Raw genomic sequence first — 13,703 nt, 5'->3', positions numbered from 1 at the left:
GGTTGTGCCGAGCTATGTGTCTCTACTTATCGATCTGTCCTGTTCTCGCTCATAGATCAGATGTTGATGTTGATTGACTGTGTAAAAACAAGGTCAGGTTGTGAGGAAGACAAAACGAGAGCAGATAAGGAAACATGATCTTTTTTTCAACTCTTTGCATATTTATCTAGTCCAACAAACAAATATCTTCCTTGCCTATCATGAAAAGTGAAGTTAATTGTTGACTGGATCTTTGATCCATCTTTTGGCCCATTTACTGTCGGTAGTGTTTTTTGTTGTTGTTGGTTTGTTTGTTTTACTTCCATAATCAGACACTATTTAAATGCAATTTGTATTACATTTGTGAAGTGAATTGAATTATATTTATATAGCGCTTTTCTCTAGTGACTCAAAGCGCTTTACATAGTGAAACACAATATCTAAGTTACATTTAAACCAGTGTGGGTGGCATTCGGAGCAGGTGTGTAAAGTGTCTTGCCCAAGGACACAACAGCAGTGACTAGGATGGCGGAAGCGGGGATCGAACCTGCAACCCTCAAGTTGCTGGCACGGCCGCACTACCAACCGAGCTATACCGCCCTGTAATTGTCTTAATGGTGGCTTTGTTTTGGGATCCACTGTTGTAACTGTATATGTACATGTACCTTGGTTTTCCTACTCCCTATTTTTCGTATGATTCAGCTTTCGATGAAAATTTGTGTCAAAATATTGACCCGGTTTTCGCATAAATCTCTTTTATCATACTGCCCAACATTATTTATAATGAGAAAAAATGCTTTGGTTTTTGTGTGATTCTATTTTTGTCTGGCCTTTTAGAACAGTTTACTAATGACAACTGAGGTACTACTACCGTATTTTCCGGACCATAGGGCGCACTGGATTTGAAGGCGCACTGCCGATGAATGGTCTATTTTTTATCTGTATTCACATATTAGGCACACCGGATTAGAGGGCGTATTAAAAGAGTCATATTAATATTGTTTTTTTCTAAATTGAAAACATTTTCTTGTGGTCTACATACCATGTAATGGTGGTTCTTTGGTCAAAATGTTGCATAGATTATGTTTTACAGATCATCTTCAAGCCGCTTTATGACAGTCGCTTTTGGATGCGCCGTTTTGTTGGCGGTCTTATTTACGTGGCTCACCTACGGCAGCGTCTTCTCCCCGTCATCTTTGTTGTAGCGGTGTAGCGTGCAAAAACGACAGTGGAAGAAGTGTCAAAAGATGGAGCAAACTGTTTTTTATGACATTCAGACTTTACTTAAATCAATAACGGAGCAGCATCTCCTCATCCGGACACAACCACAGGAAATGTGTCCTGTGAAAAACCGTCCGACCGGAACTCTAGTACCTAAAGTTCCTTGGGTGAATAATGTAAACTCACTACACCGGTATGTTTTAGCGTTTTAATGGCGAGTTTACTGACAGATATAAGTAACTGTTGCGTCTTCAGGGACGCATTGCTGCGCTGGTAGCGTTCCTTCCAATACAGAAGACAAGCAGGAGTAGCGTGGATGTTTGATGAAGTCTTTTAATAAATTAAACGCAGGACAAAAATACAAAACTGAGGATACTAGCAAGCATGGAGCTAAAAAACACAAAATGTCACCAAGGGTGAAAAACGAGGAATGCTAGTGTGTACAAACTTAAAAACAGGCGAACGTAAATGTTGCCTATAGCAAACATTGACCCAGCAACTACTGCAGGATGACAGGAAACTATAAAGGGGAGTGATTAACCAAAACACCTGGTGGGAACACTAATTGCAAAACTAAGACAGGTGAGGAGAATCAGTGCCCATGGAAACCAACAGTAAACAGGGAAAGAGGGTGCACACAGGAAACAGACTAAAACAGAAAAACTACCAAACATAAATCATGCCATGACCCGGGTATACGGATCATGACAGTAACAACTTTACACTACTTTATATTACAAATGGCAACAGCGGAGGATGAATGTCACATAACAAAAAGATAGAGAAGAAGAAGAAGCTTATCAACTACAGCGTTGGCGCGGACCCGCACAATTTTTCAGGATTTATGCAGATCCCAAATACAAATCAGCAGGTACCAGTAGCTAAGAAAAGTTGCCTTTGCATAATATTGCGAAACAAAACGCCAGATAATATGTCTTACCTTATACACGCACCATAATAATACTCGTATGTTTAATGCGCCAACAATCCTTCAAGTGGTGTGGCTTCAAAGTCGTACTAAAACATTTTGATATATTTTTGAGCGCCGTGTGTATTGTTCTATATTTTCAATGGAACATTTAAAATGTTGGTGTTGTTTACTTGAGACGTACCTCTTATGTTTTACTGCCATCTACTGGCCACTCTTATCATTACACCATGTACCAAATAAAATAGTTCAGCGTCCAGGAAGAGTTGGTACTGCAGGGAATTCTGGGTTTTTGTTCTGTTGTGTTTATGTTGTGTTGCGGTGCAAATATTCTCCCGAAATGTGTTTGTCATTGTTGTTTAGTATGGTTTCACAATATGGCACATATTTATGACAGTGTTGGCGTTGTTTATACGGCCACTCTTAGTGTGACATGTATGGCTGTTAACTAAGAATGCCCTTCATTAACTTGTAAATTTGATGTTCAAAATCAGCATTATCATTAAAATTAGCCACGATCATACAGAGTGGCAGCTTTTCTTGACATCTTCAACTTTAGGCAATTTGCACCCCATCCAACACTAAGCTATGAGGTTGGTAAGCTTAACCATACCTAGCCCTTACATTGGGCGCACCGGGTTATAAGGGCACTGTCGAGTGGTCCAGAAAACCCAATACTACGAATCAGGATGCTGCAACCATTCAGTACCCGCCGATTTCCGCAAACAAGTACATGATCGGCCAATGCCAATGACAAAAGCCAAACCTCTATGGCTGATACTTATTATAGTCCATCGGCTGTCAAAAATGACTAGCAGCTTACTGGATATGTTAATAATGATGGAACAGTATGGCACTTTTCTAGCCACTCAAAACACTTTACAGTTAGAACTGAGAAAGCCATCATTCATTCATGCCACATTCACACCATGATGGTGGTAAGCTACATTTGTAGCCAGAGCTGCCCTGGGGTAGACTGATGGAAACGTTGCTGCCAATTTGAGCTTACAGCCTCTCCAACCACCACCAAACATTCATTAACATTCAAACACCATAGTGAGCGGCACTGGGAGCAATTCAATTAATGGTTCCTGTTTTCTTTTTCAGGGTATACAAGTAGTCTTGGTGAACCAAGGAGCATTTTGCTTGGACGCCTATTCCTCCAACAAATCAACATACAAGCAACTTTTCGGTGTCGTCATGCGGCATCAAAAAGCAACATGTTTGACAGGGTTTGGAATTTCAGAGAGTATGGGACTGCGCAAAATCTTACTTCTAAAATCCCAGAGAAAAATGTGTCCCAGTAATTGACAATTTTGTGCGACGTTAGCAAGTTTGCCTCCCATCGCCGCGGAGCCCAATTGGATCATATTATTGCAAAGAAAGTGACTTCTATGCAAAGTGACAAAGATTATTTAACTTCGGGGAATTATCGTTTACAAACTCAAGTTTAATGTCAGCAATTGTCAAGAACTGTGTAAGATCTAATATATTTTTTATTACTTCTGTTTTTTTGGGTCACCAGTATATCGGTTTTTGTTCTTGAGTAGCAGCCAGGCGTAACCATATGAGGACAGCAGTTCGACACATCGGTAGTGTCGATACCAATGGTAGTATCAGTATACGATTGCTACTAGAGCAGGGATAGTCAATCTTTGCGGCTACATTTCCGGAAAGTTAACAGTTTTATTGTGAATATTTCGGAGAACCAGCGTCCTCTACAGTAGACCTTTTGATTTTGGTCAAAGTATTTTGTAGGCATCGTGCTGTTTTTTAAGGACTTCCTGTGAAATAGCTAGTCAAAGATCACCTCTATGACAGCTGCCTGTTTTTCACAATCTGCTGTAAAAAAAATGTGAGTCTTTTTTTTTTAACTGAATTTGCGGGCCACCAGTTGAATAGTCTAAATGATGAAAAAGAGAGGACCTAAAATGGAACCATGAGGAACACTACTAGTATAACTAAGGCCGTTGAACAAATGAGTACTGACTGCATGTGGAAGTCAACAAGCAACACCAACACCTTGGTTACATAATTCAAAACAAATGTGTAACTTAAAGTGGTGCCCTGTGCAACGCCTCAGTTATGCAAATCACAATGTTGGACCCGAATGTTCTATGTTTGCAAGCAAGGTTGGAATGTAAATTCATGGATCTGCCAATGTGTTTACAGTGGTCCAAGTTCCTCTATACCAGGGGTCACCAACCTTTTTGAAACCAAGAGCTACTTCTTGGGTACTGATTAATGCGAAGGGCTACCAGTTTCCATCCATCCATTTTCTACCGCTTATTCCCTTTGGGGTCGCGGGGGGCGCTGGAGCCTATCTCAGCTACAATCGGGCGGAAGGCGGCGTACACCCTGGACAAGTCGCCACCTCATTGCAGGGGCTACCAGTTTGATACACACTTAAATAATTTGCCAGAAATAGGCAATTTGCTCAATTTACCTTTAACTCTGTTATTATTAATAATTAATGATATTTATCTTTGTGGAAACACTGATCATCTTAATGATTTCTCACAATAAATATTTGCGGAAACAGATAAATATCAATATGCAACACTTTATTTTTATATTTTCTCTAAGTGCACATTTTTCAAATTGAACATTTTCAAATGATCACTTCTAAGACAGTCTTGTGAAATCACAATATCCCATTTTAACTAGCTAGCCACTAACATTTTTTAACAAATCATGAATTACTTTGCTCCATGTTTGTACAAATAATAACTCATGTAAAATACAAAAGTCAACTCTCAAATTTTTAAATAATTCATGTCACACTTTGAACTGGACACAAAATCTGTTATCTGTTTCTTTGTCAGTTAGTGAAGACCAAGTCTTTAAAATATTTTCTTGGATTTTCAAATTCTATTTGAGTTTTGTCTCTTAGAATTAAAAATGTCGAGCAAAGCGAGACCAGCTTGCTAGTAAATAAATAAAATGTAAAAAATAGAGGCAGCTCACTGGTAAGTGCTGCTATTTGAGCTATTTTTAGAACAGGCCAGCGGGCTACTCATCTGGTCCTTACGGGCTACCTGGTGCCCGCGGGCACCGCGTTGGTGACCCCTGCTCCATACAACAGGAGCACTCTAGTGCTTTTAGGAATTTGCTTTAAACATGTTTAGCGAAGCTGGCTCTTGTGTCCATGGCTATTTGGCATGCCAGTGTGGTTCTGCACTGTGGTCATCCAGTCATATACGCCAGGCCATTTCTCACCATCTCCAGTTCCCTCTCTTCAGCAAACGTCATTTGTTTTCCTTCTGGCTGGCAGGTCCTGCAGCGACGTCCACCACATCTTGGTACGCTGGCAGCTCCATTGCTTTCCCATTTGCACCACCTGAGAAATTATCTGCTTCTCGTGGTTGTATTGGACTGAATTTTGGGATGGTCGGGAGACTGACAGGAAACCAGGCCTTTTTGGGTGAGTTCTTTGTACTTTACTGGCGCTGTTCTCATTGATCTTACAAAAGGAGTCTTTGATGAGTGGTGACTTAAGGAGACTTTCTAAAAAAAAGTTGAAATATTGTCTATGAATGTTCTCATTCATCTAGTTCATTGTATTCTCAGGGCTTTCAATCAATCGCAACTGGACTGTTTGGTTTGTCATAGAAGACGTTTTGCCTTTCATCCAAGTTGGCTTCATCAGTTCATGCTCATAGACTTAGATTGGTCAGATCTAGATTTAGATCACACTGATGAAGCCCACTTTGATAAGCATCGAAACGTCTTCAAAGACAAACCAGTCCAGTTGCAATCGATTGAATGCCCTGAGAAGTTAAAATATTGTTTGGCTATCAATAGCACTCACCATAAATGTAATAAATTACAGTTAATCATGTGACTGATATCAGCCAATCTCACTCATGGGTGTTCGGAGCCGGCAGCATAAAACCCTGTTCAGACAATTTCTAATTCCTAAATATGTCTCTGAATATTCAAATTCATTGGGTCCTTGAGTCTAGAATCCATCATAACTGGACTGTTCAGATTGTCTTAGAAGATGTTTCACCTCTCATCCAAACAGGTTTCATTAGTCCATGCTCAAAGCTTATATAGGACAACTCTAATTTATATTGGCTAAAACTGACATTTTGGAATACTCCAATAAAGTAATTCAAGTACTTTGCCTGAGTTCAAAGTGAAAAATCTTAACCTTGAAAGAAAATTATCTGCGACACGTTTCCAAAAATACAGACGTCTCTTATTGAACTGTTGTGTCCCACAGTTACCAACCAGAAACAAGCTGTCACCCAAAATACTTTTTGGCCTTTGGGGACACTTGTCTGTTCTGATTGCTTTGATGGGACACCACAGTGGGTCAGAATCTCAGGTAAATGAAACGCTTGCACGCACGCACACACGCACACACACACACACACACACACACACACACACACACACACACACACACGGACAGTATTTGTTTTCCAATTTTTGGTTAGGGTTACAATGAAACTTTGATAACAGATTCCTACAATTACCGTTAAATTCTAGTTTGTCAAAAAAACATTGCAAATTTTGATGCAACTTTCTGAAAAAACTGCCACAAATTCAGGCATTTTAAGTCACAACAATCTGGAAATAAACTGCGGAATCCTGAAAATGCATGATTATTTATTGCGAGAATTACCATAACACAAGAGCTCCTACAGTACCTCCAGGCTTGTGTGTGGACACACACGGACACACACAAGCCTTCAGGTACTGTAGGAGCTCTTGTGTTATGGTAATTCTCGCAATAAATAATCATGCGTTTTCAGGATTACGCTATTTTTTTCCTGATTGTTGTGACTTAATATGCCTGAATTTGTGGCAGTTTTTTCAGGAAGTTGCGTCAAAATTTGCAATGTTTTTTTTGACAAAATAGAATTTAACGGTAATTGTAGGAATCTGTTATCAAAGTTTCATTGTAACCTTAACCAAAAATTGGAAAACAAATACTGTATTAATGTTTTACCAGTTTTGAACCACACTTATTTAAAAGTAGACACTCGATGGCAGTAAAAACCCATACTCAGAACTCATTGTCAAAGTACTGTACTTTTTTAACTCAGTATAACTAATGATAGTAGGCTAATCTTAGTTATAATTATAGAACGAAAGGCTTCCTTATTTTCTCACAAGTTGCAGACATTCTCTGTGTAGTTTTATGCTTAAAAAAGTGTTTGTCCATCTTACACATTCATTTATGTTCTAACACATTTACCCCGACTTGTAATTGTGAACTGTTGAGAGCTATCTATAATAATAGTTTTGTTGGCAAATGAGAGATTATCATCACGCATTAACATCTCTGTCAAGTAAAAGAGAGACAATTCTGCTAGTTCAGAATTGCAAATGGTAATATGTTGTAATTGTCTTCACCCGGGTAAATAAATATATGACTAAATGATAAATGATAAATGGGTTGTACTTGTATAGCGCTTTTCTACCTTCAAGGTACTCAAAGCGCTTTGACACTACTTCCACATTTACCCATTCACACACACATTCACACACTGATGGAGGGAGCTGCCATGCAAGGCGCTAACCAGCACCCATCAGGAGCAAGGGTGAAGTGTCTTGCTCAGGACACAACGGACATGACGAGGTTGGTACTAGGTGGGGATTGAACCAGGGACCCTCGGGTCGCGCACGGCCATTCTTCCACTGCGCCACGCCACTACATGTAAACTAGGAAATAAATGTTTATATACCACAATACCCAGAAGGTTTAGAGCTGTAGACAGGAACATAAAGTAGGTTTGAAGCATTTGAACAATAAAGAGTTGATATATTGTCACATGCTGTTGTTCCTGCTCGTTTACACAAGAAACAATCATAAGTTATGTTTCCATAGTCGATGTGCGTGTTTGAGCGCCACTCAGAGACTAATTTGATTGATCAGAATGTTCCAGAAAGTTGCAAACATTGGACAAAGTTGCAAGCCCGCGCAGAAAACGCTGGGACTGGTTGAATTTGCGGGAATTGGCGCCATCGCAAGATTTCAAATTCCAGAAGGGACTGAATGACAGGAAAAAGCCATAACGCGGGAGTAACAATTGTAAATGAAGAATGTTTCTCAATGAGACAAAATTACAACATTTTTGCGATTAAAATTAGTTTAGGATACAGAAAATGTGTGTTTTCGATTCGATGCTGCGTTCATTCATCTTCTTCCCGTCGTCCGTCTCCTCTGCCTTCCAACTCAAGACTGTCCCCATTGGGGATGTCGACCATAATGAAAAAGGATGTCTCTGAGAGTGTGTGTGTGTGTGTGTGTGTGTGTGTGTGTGTGTGTGTGTGTGTGTGTGTGTGTGTGTGTGTGTGTGTGTGTGTGTGTGTGTGTGTGTGTGTGTGTGTGTGTGTGTGTGTGTGTGTGTGTGTGTGTGTGTGTGTGTGTGTGTGTGTGGGCATGTGTGTGTGTGTGTGGGCATGTGTGTGCACATCTACGGATGGGTGTGACTGCGTGTGACGTGTTTGGTAATGAATAAGGATGTGCTGTGTGTAAAGCTGGTCGTTAATCACTGGCAGTGCTGGCAGTTAACAGATAAGCAGATTGATCCAAGGCCACAGTGGGAGCAAAGCCTGGCACCGGCCATTCATCACACGCACACACACACACACACACACACACACACACACTGTACTTTCAAACACTGAAGACTAAACGCTGGCTAAAGTGTTTGAGCTCATGATCTGCTATTCACTCTTTCATCTTCTGTGAGAATTAGTGCACTACTTAGAGGAATGTAAGAAGACAGACGAAGACAAGTAGCACATTTTCTACACCAGCGGCTGAGTAATTGTTGCATTCATTACACGCTTGGGCAGAAATAGAAGTCTTATGTTGTGGCCGTCCACGAATCCCACAAGGCGACACCAAGACCTGGGGGTCCTGTGGACAGATGACAGGAGGACAAAACAGAGTTATGGACACGCTCTAGTACGACGTGACAGCTTGGCAGGTCCACGAGGGACTGTGGACACTGGGATGAAGATAGATAGGACAGAGAGGAGGAAACATCTGTGCCTTCACTATTTTTGGAGCTTCCTTCACAAAGTAATCGATGATCAGCAACACTGATAGACAAAAATAATTTCAGTCAAGCAAAATCACATTCTATTATGTAAATATGTTTTGTGACAGTCGCTGGTAGGGCAGCGCTTCCCTTGACTGTCACCCATTGTCACTCATATGTATATATAAATACACTATTGCCAAAAGTATTTGGCCACCTGCCTTGACTCACATATGAACTTGAAGTGCCATCCCATTCCTAACCCATAGGGTTCAATATGATGTTGGTCCACATTTTGCAGCTATTACAGCTTCAACTCTTTTGGGGGAAGGCTGTCCACAAGGTTGCAGAGTGTGTTTATAGGAATTTTCGACCATTCTTCCAAAAGCACATTGGTGAGGTCACACACTGATGTTGGTCGAGAAGGCTTGGTTCTCAGTCTCCGTTCTAATTCATACCACAGGTGTTCTATCGGGTTCAGGTCAGGACTCTGTGCAGGCCAGTCAAGTTCATCCACACCATACTCTGTCATCCATGTCTTTATGACCTTGCTTTGTGCACTGGTGCACAGTCATGTTGGAAGAGGAAGGGGCCCACTCCAAACTGTTCCCACAAGGTTGGAAGTATGGAATTGTCCAAAATGTTTTGGTATCCTGGAGCATTCAAAGTTCCTTTCACTGGAACTAAGGGGCCAAGCCCAACTCCTGAAAAACAACCCATCCATCCATCCATCCATCCATTTCCTACCACTTATTCCCTTCGGGGTCGCAGGGGGCACTGGAGCCTATCTCAGCTACAATCGGGCGGAAGGCGGGGTACACCCTGGACAAGTTGTCATCTCATCGCAGGGCCAATACAGATAGACAGACAATTCTCACACTCACATTCACACACTAGGGCCAATTTAGTGTTGCCAATCAACCTATGCTTGTCTTTGGAGGTGGGAGGAAGCCGGAGTACCCGGAGGGAACCCACGCAGTCAGGGGGAGAACATGCAAACTCCACACAGAAACCCCACTCCATAATTCCTCCTCCAAATTTCACACTCGGCACAATGGAGTCCGAAATGTACCGTTCTCCTGGCAACCTTCGAACCCAGACTGGTCCATCAGATTGCCAGATGGAAAAGCGTGATTCATCACTTCAGAGGACGCGTCTCCACTGCATCCGCTGACCGCTCTCTGTCGGTTTTCGTGGCCTACCACTTTGTGGCTGAGTTGCTGTTGTTCGCAAACTCTTCCATTTTCTTATAATAAAGCCGACAGTTGACTTTGGAATATTTAGAAGCGAGGACATTTCACGACTGGATTTGTTTCAGATGTGGCATCATATGACAGTTCCACGCTGGAAATCACTGAGCTCCCGAGAGCGGCCCATTCTTTCACAAATGTTTGTAGAAACAGTCTCCATGTCTAAGTGCTTGATTTTATACACCTGTGACCGGGCCAAGTGATTAGGACACCTGATTCTGATCATTTGGATGGGTGGCCAAATAATTTTGGCAATATAGTTGTATCTGCATTGAGATTGGTCATTGGCAACCATGGTGTACCCGCCTCTACACCAATGTCAGCTGGGATAGGCTCGAGCTCACCATGATCCTGAACATGATAATACATTCAGTTGTTTTGTAACAGAATGCATAAATATGGACACTCGTCACACTTTTTACACATGTGTGAATTGTTCATCATCAAAACATATTTCAATATTCATTGTGACATTAAATTGAAATATTGGCTTGAATTGTGCATCCCTCTCATTAGCTATGTGCACATGGACACAATAATCGGATTAAAAGCCTAACCGGAATAAAAATGCTTCGTGTTAATGTGCCATTCGGACTATTCAGACCCGATCACTCATTTTCAGGTCAAAATTTAATTCCGATAGAGACGGGTGGTTTGTGTCGATAGTCATTCAGATCGGCGTGCATGAAAACCCTTCTTCCGAAATCCGGGTCGAAATTATCCTTACTGCGCATTTCTGTGACGTCAGGTATACGTTGGTGGTGGAGGCGGGGACTAAATTTAAGAGTCTCTGAATGAAGCAATTGTCTTGCTGCTGTCTCCTCCTATTCAACATGTACATAATTAGTGTTATAGGCTGTTGAGTGTGTTGCTCTAAAACCGAGATTAGCAAAAACAAAAAGATTCTAAATCTCAATGGGATCTTTCCTGGGTAAAGGTTAAAACAAGTACGGTCTGGAGTGTCATGTGTCGATGTAACAATAAAAGAAGCGATTCAGTTGTCGTCTTAAGGAGCTGTTTTGTTCACGACCTTACAGCTACTCTGAGTGCTAACTGCTAGCCTCAGGCACGTACACAGAATGTTGTAAGATGAAGACTGGCGACAACTCGCACAAATCACAACATGGTGGGCACAAAACAGCTCCATTTCAAAAAGAGAGGTAAAACAAAAGTAGCGAATAGAAGGAAAGACTGATAAATAAATAACGTTACAACGTATGACAAGCAGAAATGCACACAGCCATGTTTGTTTATAGCGGAATTCACTGCTTCTTCGTCTTGTACTCCCGTTTACGGTATGTGCTGCACATGTCAGAATAAAGTATTGCGATTTACCGTGTGATGCATGTAAATGCACGTCATAATCTGGTAAATTTTTTTCAGGGTCCATGTACACAGTAAAATTTTAATCTGAATTATTTTCAGATTAAATGCATTTTGCCCATGTACATGTGGCTATTGTAACAAAAGGGTGATTAACAGGATGCACCATTTTTGTATCAAGCTGATACAGATATCTACCTCACAGTAGGGTTAGAATGTACTCTAATTTTGTTCAATTTAGGATATTTACATTTGTGTAATTATTTCATACTTGTCTATATTGAAAATGTCCTGATTTAGTCTGCAATATTGTTCAATTAAGGAGACTAATTATTAAGGGTGTAACGGTATGTGTATTTGTATTGGACTGTTTCGGTACGTTGGGTTCGGTTCAGAACGGAGGTGCACCGAATAAGTTTCCACATGGACATATTAAGTAGCGTACCGCACGTTGCGTAAACAATGCACCCCGAGGCACAACACACGGCATGCTATCAACGACCGGGCTACGACTACATGCAAAAGCCAGAGCTGGAAGACCCTCCTGCCTCGTTAAGATCTTCCGTTTGGGAACACTTCGGCTTCGCGGTGCGATACAACAATGGAGGATGAGAGGTGGACAAAGCGAAAGCGGTTTGCCGACATTGTTTAGCAGCGGTAGGGTATGCTTCTGGCAACACACCAAACATGCTAACCCATTTGAAGCGGCACCACCCCCAAGTGAACATCGCTTCAACGAAGAGAACGATGAGCGTGGTGCAAACATAGCTCCCCACCGCATTCAAGCAGCCTCTCCTCAGCGAGTCAGACAGGGCTAAAGCAATAACAAATGCCGTTGGTGTGTTTATAGCAGCAGATTTAAGACCATATTGAATTAAACTAGATTCTGACCCACTTCTATGGTGGAAGAACAATGAGCATATATATCCTCTTACTGCCAAGTTAGCCAGGCACTACCTCGCCATACCTGCTACCTATTTTCCACAGCTGGAGACATTGTAACTGCAAGCAGGTCTGCTTTTTCTGCAGACAATGTGGATAAACTGATTTTTCTGGCAAAAAACATCAAGATTGAGTGGAAGTCACCAGGGTTAAAGGCTGGGGGGAAAAAATAAAAGTTAAAGGCCTACTGACATGCGATTTTCTTATTTAAACGGGGATAGCAGGTCCATTCTATGTGTCATACTTGATCATTTCGCGATATTGCCATATTTTTTCTGAAAGGATTTAGTAGAGAACATCGACGATAAAGTTCGCAACTTTTGGTCGCTGATAAAAAAGCCTTGCCTGTACCGGAAGTAGCAGACGAGTAGCGTGACGTCACAGGTTGTGGAGCTCCTCACATCTGCACATTGTTTACAATCATTGCCACCAGCAGCGAAAGCGATTCGGACCGAGAAAGCGACGATTTCCCCAGTAATTTGAGCGAGGATGAAAGATTTGTGGATGAGGAAAGTGAGAGTGAAGGACTAGAGGGCAGTGGGAGCGATTTAGATAGGGAAGATGCTGTGAGAGGCGGGGGGGACCTGATATTCAGCTGGGAATGAGTAAAACAGTAAATAAACACAAGACATATATATACTCTATTAGCCACAACACAACCAGGCTTATATTTAATATGCCACAAATTAATCCCGCATAACAAACACCTCCCCCCTCCCGTCCATATAACCCGCCAATACAACTCAAACACCTGCACAACACACTCAATCCCACAGCCCAAAGTACTGTTCACCTCCCCAAAGTTCATACAGCACATACGTTTCCCCAAAGTCCCCAAAGTTACAAACGTGACATGCACATTGCGGCATACACGTGCGGGCAAGCAATCAAATGTTTGGAAGTCACAGCTGCATGCGTACTCACGGTACCGCGTCTGTGTATCCAACTCAAAGTCCTCCTGGTAAGAGTCTCTGTTGTCCCAGTTCTCCACAGGCCAATGGTAAAGCTTGACTGTCATCTTTCGGGAATGTAAACAATGAAACACCGGCTGTGTTT

At 41.6% G+C, this 13,703-nt stretch overlaps 1 protein-coding gene across 8 annotated transcripts in view; it reads left to right on the top strand.

Annotated features, from left to right (window-relative positions):
• Nucleotides 1–13,703, top strand: part of LOC133622010 (uncharacterized) — a 187,655-nt gene that overhangs the window by 100,924 nt on the left and 73,028 nt on the right. For 6 of the 8 annotated variants that reach the window (XM_061984522.1, XM_061984524.1, XM_061984520.1 and 3 more), the window contains 2 exons: nucleotides 5,403–5,552; nucleotides 6,357–6,461. The gene's annotated coding sequence lies outside the window, so the exon portion shown is untranslated. The remainder of the gene's footprint in view (nucleotides 1–5,402; nucleotides 5,553–6,356; nucleotides 6,462–13,703) is intronic. The other 2 variants (XM_061984523.1, XM_061984529.1) reach the window with 1 other exon arrangement.

Source organism: Nerophis lumbriciformis, linkage group LG25 (assembly GCF_033978685.3).
Source record: "Nerophis lumbriciformis linkage group LG25, RoL_Nlum_v2.1, whole genome shotgun sequence".
Taxonomy (NCBI): domain Eukaryota; kingdom Metazoa; phylum Chordata; class Actinopteri; order Syngnathiformes; family Syngnathidae; genus Nerophis; species Nerophis lumbriciformis.
Note: the sequence above shows the minus strand (reverse complement) of the source record. Positions and strands in the feature narration are given on the sequence as shown.